This window comes from Sapajus apella, unplaced genomic scaffold (assembly GCF_009761245.1).
Source record: "Sapajus apella isolate SASKATOON/1434 unplaced genomic scaffold, GSC_monkey_1.0 scaffold34, whole genome shotgun sequence".
In the NCBI taxonomy this organism is placed as follows: Eukaryota; Metazoa; Chordata; class Mammalia; order Primates; family Cebidae; genus Sapajus; species Sapajus apella.
The window spans coordinates 17,171,507-17,190,579 of NW_022436974.1; the positions used below are offsets into that span (position 1 = coordinate 17,171,507).

A 19,073-nucleotide genomic window follows, 5' to 3' on the forward strand; every position below is an offset into this window, starting at 1 on the left:
AATTCCTGACCTCAACTACTATACTGGCCTTGGCCTCCTAAAGTGCTGTGATTACAGGTGTGAACCACTGCACCAGGCCACAGGTTTTACTTTCTACTATCAAAAAGAAAGCACAAAATTTGTTGAACAGCTGGCAACCTCTGCCATAGTCTGACTGAAAACGTTTCCTAGCCAAATATTTTTGGAAACCCTTCAGATTAAATCTCTCTCTTAAAAACTCACAATGAACATTAGTAAAGTTTCTGAGCAATCCAGCATGGAATAAATATGTCTGTTAAGTTTTGTTGAATTTAACACACCTGAAATTTATTTGACCACATAATCCCTTCTCCCCCATTTTGTTGTTGGTTTTTGTTTTTGAAATAACATTAGTGTGCTATTGATGGTTGCATTAGTTCATCTTCATGATGCTGATACGGACATACCCGAGACTGGGTAATTTACAAAAGAAAGAGGTTTAATGAACTCACAAGTTCCACGTGGCTGGGGAGGCCTCACAACCATAGTGGAAGGTAAAGGGCACATCTCACTTGACGGCAGACAAAAGAAGAGAGCTTATGCAGGGAAACTCCTCTTTATAAAACCATCAGATATTGTGAGACTTATTCACTATCACAAGAATAGCACAGGAAAGACCTGCTCCCATAATTCAATTACTTCCCACCGAATCCCTCCCACAACACACGGGAATTGTGGGAGCTATAATTCAAGATGAGATTTGGGTGAGGACACAGCCAAACCATATCAATGATCACATATTTCTGCCACTTTATTTCTGGCTCATTTCATAGGTATTAGAACACGGACCAGAGAATGTACAGAAAGAAGGAAAGAGCTCATATTGATGGAGAGTTTGAACGTATTCATTGACCAGTTAGTTTTAGGAAACATTCTGCTAAGTCCTATCTATTGATTTGATGTTAACTAATGACAACTAGTTTTTTTGTAATAATTAAACTTTTTCCTACCATTAATTTATTTTTTAGGAGCTAACTGTGAGCTTGCCTCTTATATACATGCTGTCCCCTTCCGTTTTTACTATATTTTCATGATTCCATAGTGCCAGCTGGTAAGTTCCGAAAAACAAACACACTTTATTTATTACAAGCCATTTATATAGTGTGGAAATCAGAAAATCCTTACTATATATTTAAGATTTTTAGTACCTGAGTTACTATGAGCAATATCATATTACTTTGCTGCTAGAGACTTATATTATAGCCCACTATACAATCTCTCCACCAATTGCCAGTATTAAACTTCATGTCTCCTTCATGCTTTCAATTGCATATCCACTGTTCCTTTTATTCTCCTTACTCTTAGCCCTATTTCCTATTCTTTTTTATTTTCCCTCATTTCTAAATTGGACAAGCTTATTCTGTATGCCTTTCTGTTACTTATTCATCACTCATCCCAACCCAAATCCATTGAAAGTGTCTAGTTTACAGTATCCAGTTAGACAAACAAAATCCTTATGTATAAAACAAATAGTAGGGTTAAAGATTCTTATTACAGTATGGTAGGCAGATTTGTGGCCCCTGTGATCAATCCTGTTTGATGTTTTTCCTTTGGTTATACTACGTTACGCAGTGAAAGAGAATTTGCAGACTAATTATGGTTGCTAATCAACTAACCTTAAAATAGGGAGATTATTCTGGATTTTTTAGAGGGATCCATTATAATTACATGAGCCTTAAAATAAGAAGAAAAACTCAGAGACATTCACAGCATGAGAAGGACTGGCCCACTGATGCTTGCTTGAATAGGTAGGGGCCCACCAAGAAAGCATGAGAAGGAAATTACTTCAGCCAATAAGCCTGGACACAGAGCCTCATATTAGAAACAAAACCCTGGGTGATACTTTGATATAACCTAGTCATATTAGAAGTTTTCTAATTCAGCTCATGTTGCAGAGAAAATTCAGAGTATGATTTTTGAAAAGGAAAAATAAGCTTTGACATGTTTTGGACCTGTGTATCAACCAAAGCCGGCACATGCTTAATTCCCTGAGCAACATGTCTACTGTGATTCATATTCTTTTTTCTACGTTTTTCTTTGAAGTTACTTTATTCTTTTGAAGTTCACCTTGAAGAACTGAGCAACTCTAAGACAGTCATTATTTCTTCAGCATGACATGACTAATAGCTTCTGCCATAGGTGACAGTTCTTTGCAATCTTTAATTTCTCCTTCTGTTATTCAAGACTTGAATTGATATGTATCTTCTTGAAATGGATATATTTATACCTATGCTGACTTAATCACATTTCTAATATATGATTACTCTTTCAGTAGATTACCTAAGTGCCTGAAAAGACATATACTCTTAAAACTGAGCCAAGATGATTTTATCTCTTTTTGCTGAAAAAATTCCAGACAGTTGGTTAATCTGCTTAACAAGAGGGTGTGGAAGTAGACTGTAAACTGAATATGCTGGTTATGTGTCTTTCATGAAATTAAAACTAGGTGAGTTTTAATTTACAATCTGACATTTTATTGGCACGCACATACTTTTTAAAAGCTGTACTGGGAATACAATCTGGCTAAATTTAATTTTATGTAATTTTCCAAGATTATTTCCTCATCTCAAGCTTCTGAGATATAGAAGTATTGGTCTACAAAAACTGATGTTGAACTTTTGAGGATTTGTTTATAAAAACACATATATAAATGTATATATGTTTTTATATCTGTCTACAAAGCATGCCTACATATACTCAGACATATGTTTATTCATGTGTAAATATGCTTACACATATATGTTTATATATAAACATGTACATATGTATGTATGCATAAACATATATGTGAAACATATATATACACACACATACATGTGAAGACCCTAGTTTTGTCTCTGAATTGATAGCTGAACTTTCAATTTAGTATTTGAAATATTCATTATCAACTTTCACTACTTCTACTGTTTGTGCTTTTTAAATTACTGTTTTATTTTGTTAAGGAAAAGAAAAACTAAGTAGGATAGTAGTCCATTGGGTTATTTGCCTGCTGTGGGTGTGATCAGCAGAGGCAAACATATTTATAACCAATAAATGAACAATTCTGAAGTATGAAATGATATGGTTCTTGGTATAGTCCTCCATTCAAGCTACCACAATAACAAAAACCACGGTATTTCTCAAACTCTGTTGTGTATAGGAATTACCTAGGGATCTTACATACATTCCAATTCAGTAGGTCTTAAGTCTGGAAACTTTGTATTTTTAATAAGCTTTTGGGTAATGCCAATGCTACTAGTTCATACTTTGGATTGTACCTTGAGTAGCTTACCTCTAAAGCAGTCATTCATTAATTTATTCAATAAACATTTATTGAGCCCCCAGTGTACACTAGGCCTTTTAAGTTCAAAGAATATTTCCTGCTCTTAAGGAGCTCACATTCTAGGGAAGTCAGGCCCATACACAGATAACTAATGAAAATGAGAAAAGTGATATAATGAGATGACTCCAAATGGTACAGAAGGTCAGATAGCAGGTGATTAATCCTTCTTGTGGTGTGGCAAGGAAGTGGGGGTGGGAATGGAAGATTTCCTCTGACCTAACACCTAAGGACTGGGAGGAGTTTTTTTCATTTTGAGGATTTATGTTTTCTGGAACAAGGCCCAGGGAATTGGTAAACTGTGTAAGCAGCTCCTCCTACAAGTAAAAAATAATAACGCTGTGGCTCACACAATGTGGCAGCATGGATTTTCAGGTAGGAACTATCTACCTACCCCCTCTGATAAAAGCAAAAGTAAGTACAGTACTTGAATTCAGTCAAATGACCCTTTAGAAAAGTATCATTAACCACTGGTTTTCAAGTCAATTTAAGAAAATTCAAAGGCTTATTTGATAGTTTCTAGATAGGTTTTAAATAGACAAATCCTTTAATCTACTGCCACTACTTCTTAAAATAAAATTAGCAAAGGCATATTTACCTTTAAGCAAATGAAACTTCTAGGCCATTCATTTGCATGGCTCTTTCCAATACCCAGGATGGATTGTAGCAATTTTGTTTTTGTAATTTTGTGTCATTTTTCTTAAATAAGAGGTCCCCAAATTATATAAGATTCAAGCCCCACAAAACCTGGACCCAGCCCTGCAAGCATACCTTCTATCATGAGAATTATTATGCTTTTAGTGTTTGCTTTAAGAAATATGCTCTGGTATCACTATAATTAGTTAATAGTGTTTAATCAATTTTCACACAGCCGAGTTCTGCAGGTAATAAACAATCCAAAGAAAGACGGTCTCCAGGGATGATAAAAATTATCACTTAACTCATGAATATTCCATTTGCTCATTTTCTACAGATGGATTACTTCATTTGAAATAACAGAAAAACACAGAACAGCATGGATGCTGCAAACAGTGCTTAGTGTAGATATTTCATAATGAAACCAGCATCTTGGCATAACCGTTTACATGCAATGCACTGAGCCTTTCCAGCTCACACTTGAGGGAGGTTATATACACATCTATTCATTCTATTATATCAGAATAGAAGTATAGCATTCTAAGTTTGGAAATGTTGGAACCATCTACTCTAATTTTGATACATTTATTTCACAGCAAGCAAATGTCTGAATATAATCAGCCATTATTTTCCCTTTAACAAAAGGGATTTGTCTACTGAGTGAAATCTGGTTCTTATAGCCTGAGTTTCCTGGAGGTGATAAAACTAAATAAAAAAATTTTAGACATATTTATGATACTAAGGAAAGTCTATTTTATCTTGAGTTAAAATTTTGTTTTCCATTTTTTAGTATTGTTTTTCACCTAAGGCAATAGGGAAACTTTGGGAAATGGGCATACATTTATTATATTTACCTATAAGTTTTCCCTTTTTATTTATTTTTTTTGAAATTTAAAGAAAAAATTTATTGAAGATCTGAAAAACAATTCCTAAAAGACTGAATTTTCCAGAAAACTAGCTACACAATGCATTGCATCTATCATGTTAAAACATGCATTAGACACAAATACAAAAACCATGAAACAAGCCACCATTCTTCAACAATTTGAGCAAAGATAAAATGCCTAAGTAACAACATGGATGACTTGCAAAGGATGGGCTCTTTACCTTAAGCACCATTAAAAAAAAAAAAAAAGGAGCACAAATGGATGAGTGTGTTCAGTTATATACACTGAATTGAACCTTTGGCACTAGGAATCAGAGCATTTTGTCATATAGCATTAACAAGTATTATAAAAGTGCGTAGTGTCAGAGGAATAGAACCACCAGCATTCAAAAGCAGCTTTGTCAACGAGGCAATAAAACACTCTACAGCACATCCCTCTGTTGTCCATCATTGAATACACTGGCAGCAACTTTAAAATGAAAAAAAAAAAGAAAAAAGGAGCTATTACCCCTTTTATTTTCTCTGTTTAAAATCAAACAGAAAACAAACATCAATTGTTATACACTAACATCTTCAAAGCACATCGTTTGTACAAGAGATAGACTAAGAACAAAAATGTGTTTACGGAGATCCAAACGTGAGTGAGTGAGAGCGTCTCTCACACAGCTTTCCGATGGTACTCAGGAGGAGCCACTTCGTAATCACTGGCACTAAACAAAGTTGCAGAATTCTTTGCCAGGTACTTTAGGAAATCGTGAAGATAATTCAGTAATAAAGCAAGGCTTTTCTCATCCCGAGGTGTATAGGCCAACATTGCTCCAATTCGTACAAATAGTCTCAGTAGATGTGGTGCTCCATACACCTGGGACATGGGTGCATCAGGGTGATCTGCAAGAATTTCGGCATACTGTGGTCTCTCAAATTTGTAGAGTAGCTGGGTACCCAACGTTACACTGAAGTATTCTTTTATCCCTGCCACAACTTCATTAACTGCATACTCCTTATTATCTGTGTTTCCACGAGATTTCTTGTAATTTGCATAATCCTCAAGAATGGAATCCACATTCTTCTTGGCAGGAAGATAAAAGAGCTGCTTTTGCCTGGTAATTAAGTCCCAGTCATCAACAAGCCACGGTTTTAGTTCTTCAGGAATCTTTACTTTAACTTCAACTCTGTTCATGAATGTTTCCTCATTTTCAACAGTAGGATCTACCCGGGCCCTTTTCTTCCGAGGTGGCTGAGGGGTCTCACTGGTACTGCCACCATCTCCATTTCCAGGTGTTTTCTGTTTGTTCTTTTTTGTTTTCACTTCAACATTTTTCTGTTGCAGACCAGATGTCTTCTTTCCTGGGGCAGCCCCTCTCATCTTCCCTTCTGCGTACTGCTCCTGATTGGCTTTTTGAAGTTCTCGCTGTTTCTGCAAATTGGTGTCCACCTATTTGAGTACTCGGCTCTCCGGAACCCACTCATCCCAATTTTTATTCCAACCACTGTAATGTATGAAGTATTTCACTTGTTTGTCCTTTATGGCGACCTTTACACACTTTGCTTCATACAGAAGAGGCCCATGAAAGCACAGCACTCGCTCACCCTCCTGGAATTTAGGCTTCGGGTCCTGCTTCGGCGCCATTTGTAAGTGATTCGCCAAGTTTTCCCTTTTTAAAACTTGTTACAAATTAAATTGCCTGGGTTTGGTGATTCACACCTGTAATTCCAGCCCTTTGGGAGGCTAAGGTGCTCAGATCAATTGAGCCCAGGAGTTTAAGACCAGTCTGGGCAACATAGTGAGACCCAATATCTCTTTTAAAGAAATAATTATTCAAAATAATTTTGAAAGTTTCTCTTGTACAGGATATGGCACTGGCCTCAATCTGGGGCAGGGAAGAAGGTAGACTACAACAGGATAATACTCAATTACCTAGGCTGAAGTAGATTATCATTTGCGTTCATCTAGGCAATAATAGAAATGTCATAATAGAGGGATACAGGAATGAGCAAAGTACTTTGGTTTCACCAATAAGAGAGGGCTTAATTGCAATCAAGAGAGACAGAGAAGATTATAATCTTTTTACCATAGTTTATGCTCCAATGAGAACTAACAGATATCATTAATTTCTGTTAATTCTGTTTCTACAGCTGTTTTGTTTCTTTTCATCTAGTGATACACTTTCAAGAGTTCAAGTCAGAGCCTTTCTTTTCCTTACCTAAATGTTTAAATGAAGCATAATTATTTACAGCAGAATGCACAGTTCTTAAAGTGCATAGATTGCTGAATTTTGATAAATGAATACACTTGGGTAACAAACACTTTAAATTGAGATATAGAGTTCTATTTTTAAAAGTTCTATCTTTTTTTCAGTCTGTGCCCTCCCAGAATCAATCAGTATTCTGATTTCTTCTTAGTTTTGCCCTTCCTTAAACTCATAAAAATGGGATAATTCATTATATACTTGCTGTGTCTTCTAACACTCAACATGTTTTTAAGATTGACCTATATTGTAATTTGTATCAAGAACTTGTTCTTTTATTTCTAAGTAGTATTCTATTGTTTAAACATATCACGGTTTATCTATGTTCCTAATAATAGACATTTCAGCTGTTTTCAGTTTTATTGCAATTGTGAATAAAGCTGCAATGAAGATTCTTCACAGAACTCTTTGTGGACATATGTTTATATTTATTTATTTATTTAATTTTTTTTGACAAAGTCTCACTCTGTCACCCAGGCTGGAACGCAGTGGCTCGATCTTGGCTCACTGTAACCTCTGCCTCCCAGGTTCAAGCAATTCTTCTGCCGTAGCCTCCTGAATAGCTAGGATTACAGGCATGTGCCACCACACCTATATAATTTTTGTATTTTTAGTAAAAACAGGGTTTTACCATAGTACCCAGGCTGGTCTCTAACTCCTAAACTCACATGTTCCATTCCCCTCTGCCCCCCAAAGTGCTGCATTACAGGTGTGAGCCACCACACCTAGTCTAATTTATCTGGAGTAGATACCTAGAAGTAGAATTTCTGGATCATTAGGTAGGTGTTATGTTTATCTGTTATAAGAAAATGCCAATTATTAATAAGAACCTGACAAACATTTTGATACAGTGGTTGTTCTAGTCTACATTTGCACCAGCAGTGCATAAGAGAGGCAGTTGCTTTGCATCCTCTTCGACATTTAATGTACATCTTTTTTAAATTTTGGCTGTTCCAGTGAGTGGCGTCTCATTGTGCTTTTGTTTTGTTTGTTTGTTTTATTTTCTGAGACAGTTACTCACTCTGTTGCCCAGGCTGGAGTGCAGTGGATCAATCTTGACTCACTACAACCTCTGCCTCCCAGATTCAAGCGATTCTCCTGCCTCAGCCTCCTGAATAGCTGTGATTACAGGCATGTGCCGCCACACCCAGCTAATTTTTGTATCTGTAGTAGAGACGGAGTTTCACCATGTTTGTCAGGTTGGTCTCAAACTCCTGACCTCATGATCTGCCTGCCTCGGCCTCCCAAAGTGCTGGGATTACAGGCGTGAGCCACTGCGCCCAGCCCTCATTGTGCTTTTGGCGTGTGTTTCCACTAAGACTAAAGATTTTGAGCATCTTTTTCCTGTGTTTATTTTTTATTCATATGTTCCTTCTTGCTAAGTGTTGGTCCAAGTGTTTGTCCATTTATTTATGAACAAACTTTTTTTACATTTGGGAACAATCTTAGATTTACAGAAACATTGAAAATATAGGACAGAGAATTTCTGTATGCTATTCAAACAGTTTCTCCTATTGATAACATATTATATTAGGATAGAATATTTGTCAGCGTTAAGAAACCGACATTGGTATGTTAACATTAACTAAGCTACAAACTTTATTTGGATTTCACCAGTGTTTCTATTAATGTATACTTTCCCTTGTGGGTTTCAATCCAAAATTCCACATTCCATTTATTTGTCATGTTACTCTAAGTCCTCCAGTCTGTGACAGTTTTTCAGGCTTTTCTTATTTCTTGCAACCTTGATTATCTTTAGAATACTGGCCAAGTATCCTGTAAAATGTGCCTAATCTAGATTTACCCAGATTTTTTTTTTCACTTTAATGACTAGATGAGTTTTATGAGTGTTTAAGAAGAATATCACAGACGTCAACTGACTTTCTCAATACATCACATGAGGTGATATGTAATATCCGCTTGACGTTTCTGGTGATGTTAACCTTTATCACTTGGCTAAAGTAGTGTTTCCAGATTCTCTCAAGGGATAAAACTAGATAATATATGCATGTATATTTTTCTATGTATACACATATATCTATAATTTTTAAAATCTATTAATTTGGGTGCATATATGCATCTATATTTAAACATGAGTTCCTATCTATGCCTCTGACTCTAATCCAATTCTATTCTAACCTTCCTTTTCTGCTTATCTGCTACTTCTTTCTCCAATAGTGTGAAGCTGGGTTCCCAATTTCTACCATCCACTACTTACTTAATACTAGTATACATGTAAGCTGGTTTTAAAACGTTTAGCCTTAATCCCTATGATAAACAAATTTACCAATTAGAGTACAGTGTTTTCTATACAGTGTACATTTCCTTTTATCTTTAAATACATAGTTTTCAGCCAAAACATCATTTTCTCTTTCCCTTTTTTATTATTATTTTCTATTTTAAATAGTTTATTCTGGCTGGGAGTGGTGGCTCACGCCTGTAATCCCAGTACTTTGGGAGGCCAAGGTGGGGTTAATTTCCTGAGTTCAGGAGTTCAAGACCAGCCTGGCTAACACAGTGAAACCCTGTCTCTACTAAAAATACAAAAATTAGCCAGATGTGATGGTGCACATCTGTAGTCCTAGCTACTTGGAAGGCAGAGGCAGGAGAATCATTTCAACTCAGGGGTGGAGGTTGCAGTGAGCCATTGCACCGCTGCACTCCAGCCTGTGCAGCAGAACAAGACTCCATCTTGAAAGAAAAAAAAAAAAAGTTTAGCCAATATGAGTGACCATGGCCCACAGAAAGAGTCTCAAAGTGTCCTGAGAGAGTGCACTGAAGTCGGTTGTGTTACACTTTGGTTTTACATATTTCAAAGAGACAGGAGTTTGTGAAGACATAAATCAATGGAATTGTGAGTCCAGATATAGTGCCATAAATATACGGTAAAATAGTCAAATACAAATACCAATACCAATATATACCTTTCAATACGTGAAATACATTTCAATACATGAAAGGTATACATTGATTTGGACTGCAAAGGTGAGATAACATTGAAGCGGAGGCTTACGGGTTAGAGGTGGATTTACAGATTCTTTTTAAAAAAATACTTGTTTCAGGTTCAGGAATACAAAACACTATTTTCTAAAGTTACTCAGGTGAGCCTTTTCCCCCCATTTAAGAAAAAGAGCTATTTACTTTTTAAATTGTTTATTTGTGAAAATCATTTCATATATTCAAGATGCAAATCTTCTTCATAAACATGTTCTGCAGTTTTCTCCCACACTGTGGCTTATATTTTAATTTTCTCGAGAGTGACTTTTGATGAGACATTTACATTTTTATCATGTTGTTCATCAAGTTTGCTTTTATGGTTAGTGAGTTGGATTCTAAAATACCTTTGCATATCTCCAGATCACAAAGATTTTTCAAAATGTTTTCTTCTATGAATTTTGTACTTTTAGCTATTACATAATGGTCTTTAATCCATCACAAAATAATTATGTATGATGTGAGGAAGATGTCAAGCTTCAATTTTTCCAATAGATACCCAGGTAATCCAGCATCATGGGTCAAAAAGATGTTCCTTTCACATCTTAATGCCATTGGTGCCTTTGTCAAAAATTGTTTTACTGTATATTTATGATGCTATATCTGGACTAAATATTTTGTTTCATTGATCTATATGTCTATCATATGCCAATACCATATTGTCTTAATAAGCATAGCTTTATAATAAATATTAAAGACAAGTAGGGCAAATTCTCTGATTTTTTTTCTTTCAAGATTGTCTTGGCTATCTTAGCCCTTTATATTTCTTTATACACTTTGGGGTCAACTTACCAAATTCTACAAAAAGCCTGCTATATACATTGGCATTTCATTGACTTTCCAAATAAACTTGAAAATAATTGACCCATCTGCAAGATTGAGTCTTCCAACCCATAGGCATTGTATATTTTTCCATTTATGTAAGCTGTCTCAGCAGTGTTTTGTAATTTTCAGTGTAGGAGGAGTCATATATATATTTTGTTAGATTTATTCTTATGTGTCTTGTCTATTTTGTTGCTGTTGAATTGGCAACGATTTTTTAAATTTAATTGTCCAATGGTTGGTTGGTAATATACATAATATACATACATGCAAATAACTTTTTATGTTGAACTTTTATCCTGAGAACTCACTGGATTCTCTAATTTTATATGGATTTTTTTTATATTCGTTTTTTTAGGATTTGGGGTGTTCTTGTGTCATCTGCAAACGAAGTCATTTTTATGCACTATTCCTCAAACATTATGCTTCCTATTTCCTTTCTTTGTCCATTATAATATCCATGCTAGACTCTCCAGTACAATGTTGAATCAAAGTAATGGAAACATTATCACAAATGAGATGACTATATGAATTTTCTTTCGTATATTATTAGTATGTTGAATAACACTGATTGATTTTTAAATGTTAAGCCCACCTGTTTTCTTGGGATAAATTCCCCTTGGTCCTGATGTATTATCCTATTTATATGTTATTAAATTTGGTGTACTACTATTTTGTTTAGGAATTTTGCATCTTTGTTCTTGAAGGATATTGATCTTTTGCTTTTCTCATTATGTTCTTGCCAGATTATAATATCAGACTAACACTGGCCTCAGAAAATGAGTTGGAGTGTTTTCCCTTCTTCTCTATTTTGTGGAAGGTTTGTGTAAGAATGGTGTTATTTCTTCTTTACATATTTGGTAGAATTTACCAGCAAGTTCATGTGGACCTGGAGTTACTTTGTGGAAAGTTTTTAAACTTCAAATGCAATGTTTTTAGCAGAAGCAGGACTATTCAGAACTACAGGAGATTATATAGTAATAAACAGTTTTCTGTTCCTTCTTGAGTAAGCTTTGGTAGTTTGTGTCCTTTAAAAAGCATGTGTATTTTGTCTAAGTTGCAGAATTTATTGGCATAAAAAATGTTGATAATATTGCCTTGATTTTGTTTAATATCTTTAAGACTTTTAATGATATTCCCCCTTTATTCCTGATATTGGAATTGATGCCATCTGTCGTTTAAAAAAAATCAGTCTTATTAGGTGTTTACTAAGTTTATTGATTTTTTTGGAGGTGGGAGGATCATTTGAGAATGAAAGCTAAGATAATTCCTTTACACAAGGCAGTGCATCTTAGATGGATTTAAGAAAAAGATGTTTGCGTTAGGAAAGGGTTTTAGTAGATTTTATAGAAACAGATAAGTTTGTTTGCTTAAGTTATGTATTACTGGATAAATTAGCAAATATTCAGTATTTGATAAAGTAAATTTTTGACCCTTACAGATTTGTAATTCAGAACTAATAGTAGTAGCTCTCATTATTAAAGACCTGCTTTGTGCCAAACAGTTAATGGGTGTAATTTTATTTATTCCTACCAAGAATTTTATGAAGTAGGAACTGAGAAGATAATTATGTGAGATTTTAGCTAAAATACTACCTTGTATTTAGTGATATCTTTGTTTGCTTGCTTTCTGTTTCATTGATTTCTGTCCTTCATTATTTTCTTCTAGTTACTTTAAATATACCATCCTCATTTTTGTAGCTTTTTAAGATGAAGCTTAGATCATTAGTTTTAGATCTTTCTTGATTTCCACTACAAGCATTTAAGGCAATAAATTTGCTTCTTGGCACCAGTTTAGCTGCATCCAAAACAATTGTGATCTATTATGCTTTTATTATGCCATAAATCAAAATATTTTTTATATTTTCCTTATGATCTTTTCTTTGACTCAAAAATAGTTAAGAAATGTGTTATTTTGTTTAATTTGTTTTTGTTATTGTTTTTAATTTAATTCCGTTATTATCAGAGAATATAGTCTATGTTATCAGTCCTTTGAAATTTACTGAGATTTGTTTTATGGCCCAGTGTAGTCTAACTTGAGTGTTTTGTGTGCTTAAAAGAATGTGTATTATGCATATGTTGAGTGTTCTATAATATATATTGTGTCAATGTGGTCAACAGTATTACTTGAATTTTTCACATACTTACTGACTTTTTATTTACTTGTTCTCTCTATTACTCAGAGAGGAATATTAAAATCTCTAAATATGTTTGTAGATTCGTCTGTACTTCCCTTTAGCTTTATAAGTTTTTGCTCCTTCTATTCTTAAGCTTTATGGTTAGGTATGAATGCAGTTAGGATTGCTTTGTCTTTCTGTTGAATCTCTCTTTTAGTCCTTATGAAATATCCTCCTTTTTCCCTCTTGTTCCTTGTTCTACAGTCTACATCATCTCCTTTAAAATAGCATTTCGGTATTCTTTTTTGACAGAGTCTCGCTCTATTGCCCAGGCTGGAGTGCAGTGGTGTGATATTGGCTCACTGTAACTTCTGCCTCTCAGTCACAAGCAATTCTCCTACCTCAACCTCTTGAGTAACTGGGATTACAGGCACACACCATCATGACTGGCTAATTTTTATATTTTTAGTAGAGACAGGGTTTCACAATGTTGGTCAGGCTGGTCTCGAATTCCTGACCTTGTGATCCACACTCCTCGACCTCCCAAAGTGCTGGGATTACAGGCATGAGCCACCATGCCCAGCCCAATCTATGGTTTTTATTTTGAAGTACATCAATGGCTGCCGGGCATGGTGGCTCATGCCTGTAATCACAGCATTTTGGGAGACCAAGGCACACGGATCACCTGAGGCCAGGAGTTTGAGACCAGCCTGGCCAACCTGGCGAAATCCCATCTCTCCTGAAAATACAAAAAATTAGCCAGGTGTGGTGGTGAGTACCTGTAATCCCAGCTACTCCGGAGGCTGAGGCAGGAGAATGGCTTGAATACAAGAGGTGGAGGGTGGAGTGAGCTACTCCAGCCTGGGTGACAGAACGAGACTCCATCTCAAAAGAATAATAAAAATCAAATAAATCAAAAAGTATATCAAAAGCAAGCATCATAGAGTGTTTTTTTAAATGTTTCTTCTGAATCTGCCTTTTAATTGAAATGTTTCTTTCATTTGCATTTAATACACATAATAATTATAATTTTTAATTTAAGTCCACTATTAGTAGTTTGTTACTTGTATCCTCTGTTTTTTTTTTTTGTTGTTGTTGTTTCTTTGATCTTCTTTTCCGGCCTTCTTTTGGAATAATCATGTATTTTTTAGTATTTTATCTTATCTTCTGTATTGAAAATTTTTCTTGTTGGTATTAATTTTTAGTAGTTGCACTGAAGATTACACTATGCATCTTTAACTTATCACAGTTCAGATGAATCAGTACCATGCCCTGCCATGTATAAGAAATTTACTGTACTGTATTTCTCTATTTCTATTTTTTGTGTTACTCCCACCTATTCTGTACATCCCCCAAAATGCTGTTTGCTTTAAAAATCAAATATCTTTTTTCCCCAACTTTTATTTTAAGTTCAAGGGCACATATGCAGGATGTGCAGGTTTGTTACATAGGTAAACGTGTGCCACGGTGGTTTGCTGCACAGATCATTCCATCACCTAGGTATTAAGACCAGCCTCCATTAGCTGTTCTTCCTGATGCACTTCCTCCTCTCACCCCCACCCTCTGACAGGCCCCAATGTGTGTTTTTCCCTTATATGTGTTCATGTGTTCTCATCATTCAGGTCCCACTTATCAGTGAGAACATGTAGTGTTTGGTTGTCTGTTTCTCTGTTAGCTTGCTGAGATTTATGGCTTCTAGCTCCATCCATGTCCCTGCAAAAGGACAGGATCTCATTTTTTTTTTTATGGCTGCATAGTATCCCATGTTGTATATGTAGTGCATTTTCTTTATCCAATTGATCATCAGTGGACATTTGGGTTGATTCCATGCCCTTGCTATTGTGAATAGTGCTGCAGTGAACATACATGTGCATATATCTTTATAATAGAATTATTTATATTTCTTTAGGTATATACCTAGTAATAGGATTGTTGGATCAAATGGTATTTTTGCCTCTAGGTCTTTGAGGATTCACCACAGTGTTTTCCACAACAGTTGAACTAATTTACATTCCCACCAACAGTGTAAAAGCATTCCTTTTTCTTCATAACCTTGCCAGGACCTGTTGTTTTTTGACTTTTAAATAATTGCCATTCTGACTGGCATGAGATGGTATCTCATTTTCATTTTGATTTGCACTTCTCTAATGACTGGTGATGTTAAGCTTTTTTTTCATGTCTGTTGGCCACATGATGTCTTTTTTTGAGAAGTATCTGTTCTTGTACTTTGCCCACTTTTTAATGGTTTGTGTGTGTGTGTGTGTGTGTGTGTGTGTGTGTGTGTATACACATTTGTTTGAGTTCCTTGTAGATGCTGGATGTTAGACTTTTGTCATATGGATAAATTGTAAAAATATTCTCCCATCCTGTAGGTTGTCTGTTCACTCTGATGATCATTTCTTTTACTGTACAGAAGCTATTTAGTTTCATTATATCCTATTCGTTAATTTTTGCTTTTGTTGTAATTGCTTTTGGTGTCTTCATCAGGAAATCTTTGCCGGTGCCTATGTCTTGAATGATACTGCCTAGATTTTCTTCTAGGGTTTTTATAGCTTTGGGTTCTACATTTAAGTCCCTAATTTATCTTGAGTTAATTTTTGTATAAGGTATAAGGAAGGGGTCCAGTTTCAATTTTCTTCATATGGCTAGCCAATTCTCCCAGAACTATGTGATAAATAGGGAATCCTTTTCCCATTGCTTATTTTTGTTAGGTTTGTCAAAGATCAGGTGGTTGTAGGTGTGCAGTCTTATTTCTGGGTTCTCTATTCTGTTCCATTGGCCTGTGTGACTGCTCTTGTACCAATCCCAGCCTCTTTTGGTTACTGCAGCCTTGTGGGACATATTGAAGTCAGGTGGTGTGATGCTTCCAGTTTTGTTCTTTTTGCTTGAATTGTCTTGGCTATTCGGGTGCTTTTTTGAATCCATATAAATTTTAAAATAGGCTGGGCATGGTGGCTCACACCTGTAGTCTCAGGAGGCTGAGGCAGGCGGATCATGAGGTCAGGAGTTTGAGACCAGCCTGACCAACATACTGAAACCACGTCTCTGCTAAAAATACAAAAATTCATTGGGTGTGGTGGCGCGCACCTGTAGTCCCAGCTGCTCAGCAGGCTGAGGCAGGAGAATTGTTTGAACCTGGGAGGCAGAGGTTGCAGTGATCCAAAACCACACTATTGCACTACAGGCTGGATGACAGAGTGAGACTCTATCTAAAAAAAAAAATTTAATAGTTTCTTCTAGTTCTGTGAAAAATGTCAATAGTAGCTTAATGGGAATAGCATTAAATCTCTGTGCACATAAACTAGAAAATCTAGAAGAAATGGATACATTCTTGAACACATACACCCTTTCCATACTGAACCAGGAACAAATTGAATCCATGAATAGAACAATAATGCATTCTAAAATTGAAGCAATAATAAATAGCCTATTGATCCAAAAAAACTGAGTACTGGACATATTAACAGCTAAATTCTACCGGAGGTACAAAGATGGGCTGATACCATTTCTGCTGAAACTATTCCAAAAAACTTATAAGGAGGGACTCCTCCAAAACTCTTAGTATGAGGCCAGCATCATTCTGATACCAAACTGTGGCAGAGATACAACAAAAAGAGAAAATTTCAGGGCAATATCCTTGATGCACATTGATGCAAAAACCTCAATAAAATACTAGCAAACCAAATCCAGCAGCACATCAAAAACTTATTCATCACAGCCAAACAGGCTTCATCCCTGGGATACAAGGTTGGTTTAACATATACAAACCAATAAATATGGTTCATTATATAAACAGAACTAAAGACAACAACCACGATTATTTCAGTAGATGCAGAAAAGGTGTTTGATAAAATTCAACATCTCTTCATGTTAAAAACTCTCAATAAACTAGGTATTGAAGAAGCATACCTCAAAATAATAAGAGCCATATATGACAAACCCACAACCAATATACTGAACGGGCAAAAGCTGGATGCATTCCTATTGAAAAACAGGCACAAGACAAGGATGCCCTCTCTCACTACTTCTGTTCAACATGGTATTGGAAGTTCTGGCCAGGGAAATCCGGCAAAAGAAACAAAGAAAAGGCATCCAAATAGGAAGAGAGGAATTCAAACCATCTTGTTTGCAGATGATGTGATCCTATATCTAGAAAACCTTATTGTTTCAGTCCTAAAGCTTCTTAAGCTGATAAACAACTTTATCAAAGTTTCAGGATACTCAATCAGTAAGCAAAATTCACTAACATTTTTTTATACCAACAACAGGCAAGCAGAGAACCAAATCATGAATGAACTCCCATTCACAATTGCTACAAAAAGAACAAAATACCTAGTGAGACAGATAACAAGAGAAGTGAAGGACCTCTTCAAGGAGAACCTAACCACTGCACAAAGAAATCACAACAAACAAATGGAGAAACATTCTGTGCTCATGGATAGGAAGATTCATGACAATAGCCATATTACCCAAAGCAATTTATAAAATAAAATCTCTTTCAACGAAATTGTGAAGTATTATCAAAAGTCTTGGATATTTGGCAAAATATTTTATCATTTCTATGACTTTTAAAATTTTTCGGTAATTCTGAAATTCCAATTGTTATTATTTTTCTTTCCCCTGAAATGTTCCTTCAGCATTTTATTTGTTGCAGACATGCTGGCAATGAATACTCTGTGATATGATCTATTGAAAAATGACTTATTGGCCACATTTTTAAATAATATTTTTACTCATATTGAATATGACTTTGACATGCTTTTCCTTCCCTTCCAGTCCTCTAAAGACATCACTGCTTTGTCTTGTCCATTATTTTTTCTATAAGTTTTCAGTCACTTTTATAATGGTCCCTTTGTATGTGATATATCTTTTTACTCCTTAGGAGTCTTGGGATTTTCTCTCTTTTTTAAAATTTATAATATTTTGACTAGACTGTTTCTAGGCATAGTTTTCCATGTATTTATTCTCTTTGTAATTCACTGGACTTCTTAGAACTGTAAATTTTTTTAATCAAACTTGTAAAGTTTTAGAAAAATAATTTCTCAGATATTTTTGTCTTTCCCACTTTTTCTATTCTTTTCGAGATTCCAGCTACATGACCACTTGATACTGTCACACAGAAAACTGGCACTGTAGGTTTATTTTTCAGTATTTTTTCTCTCTGGTTTTATCCTGAACAATTTCTATTGTCCTATCTTCCAGCAGAGTAAACCTTTCTTTGGCAATTCATTCATTCTTTTGAACTCTTTCAGTGTATTGATAATTTAATGTATTTTTCATATCTAGAATTTATACTTTGTTCTTTTTAAAATCATTTTCAGTTTACTGCCAAGATTCCTATTTGTTCTTCCATTTTTCCTTTAATATTATATAAATTTTGAACATATTTATAATTGTTATTTCAAAAATCTTTGTCTTCTAGTTCCACTATTTTGATAATCTATGGATTGGTTTCTTTTGGATCATATTTTCTTGCTTTTTTGCATGTATCGTATTTAATATACTAGACATGTTTTATAGAAAAACTTTTTTCTCCTAAGGAGAGCTCTGCCCTACCTTTGGTGACTTAAGGGAGGCAGTAATAATTCAGAAATTATTAATATCGAGTTAATGTGTAACTGAGCCTCAACTTTAAGCAGATTATGTTCACTTTTGGTTATGTCAACCTCAGTCTCACAGTAATGAGATTGTGAAATTGTCTTTTTTTTTTTTTTTTTTTTTTGAGATGGTGTTTCATTCTTGTTGCCCAGGCTGGAGTGCAATGGCCCGATCTTGGCTCACCGCAACCTCTGCCTCCTGGGTTCAAGTGATTCTCTTGCCTCAGCCTCCTGAGTAGCTAGGACTACAGATGCGTGCCACCACGCCCAGCTAATTTTTTTGTATTATTAGTAGAGACGAGGTTTCACCGTGTTAGCCAGGATGGTCTTGATCACCTGACCTTGTGATCCATCCACCTCTGCCCCCAAAAGTTCTGGGATTACAGGCGTGAGCCACCGCGCCCTGCCAAAATTGTCTTTTTGACTAGTTTGTGAG

At 35.4% G+C, this 19,073-nt stretch overlaps 1 protein-coding gene and 1 pseudogene across 26 annotated transcripts in view; one reads left to right on the forward strand and one right to left on the reverse strand.

The window, feature by feature from the left end:
• DLG2 (discs large MAGUK scaffold protein 2) overlaps positions 1-19,073 on the forward strand; it is a 2,183,817-nt gene that overhangs the window by 1,449,250 nt on the left and 715,494 nt on the right. The window lies entirely within an intron of this gene.
• Positions 4,857-6,511, reverse strand: LOC116563318 (annotated as a pseudogene). The gene has a single exon (XR_004274332.1). The product of XR_004274332.1 is annotated as a mortality factor 4-like protein 1 pseudogene (transcript).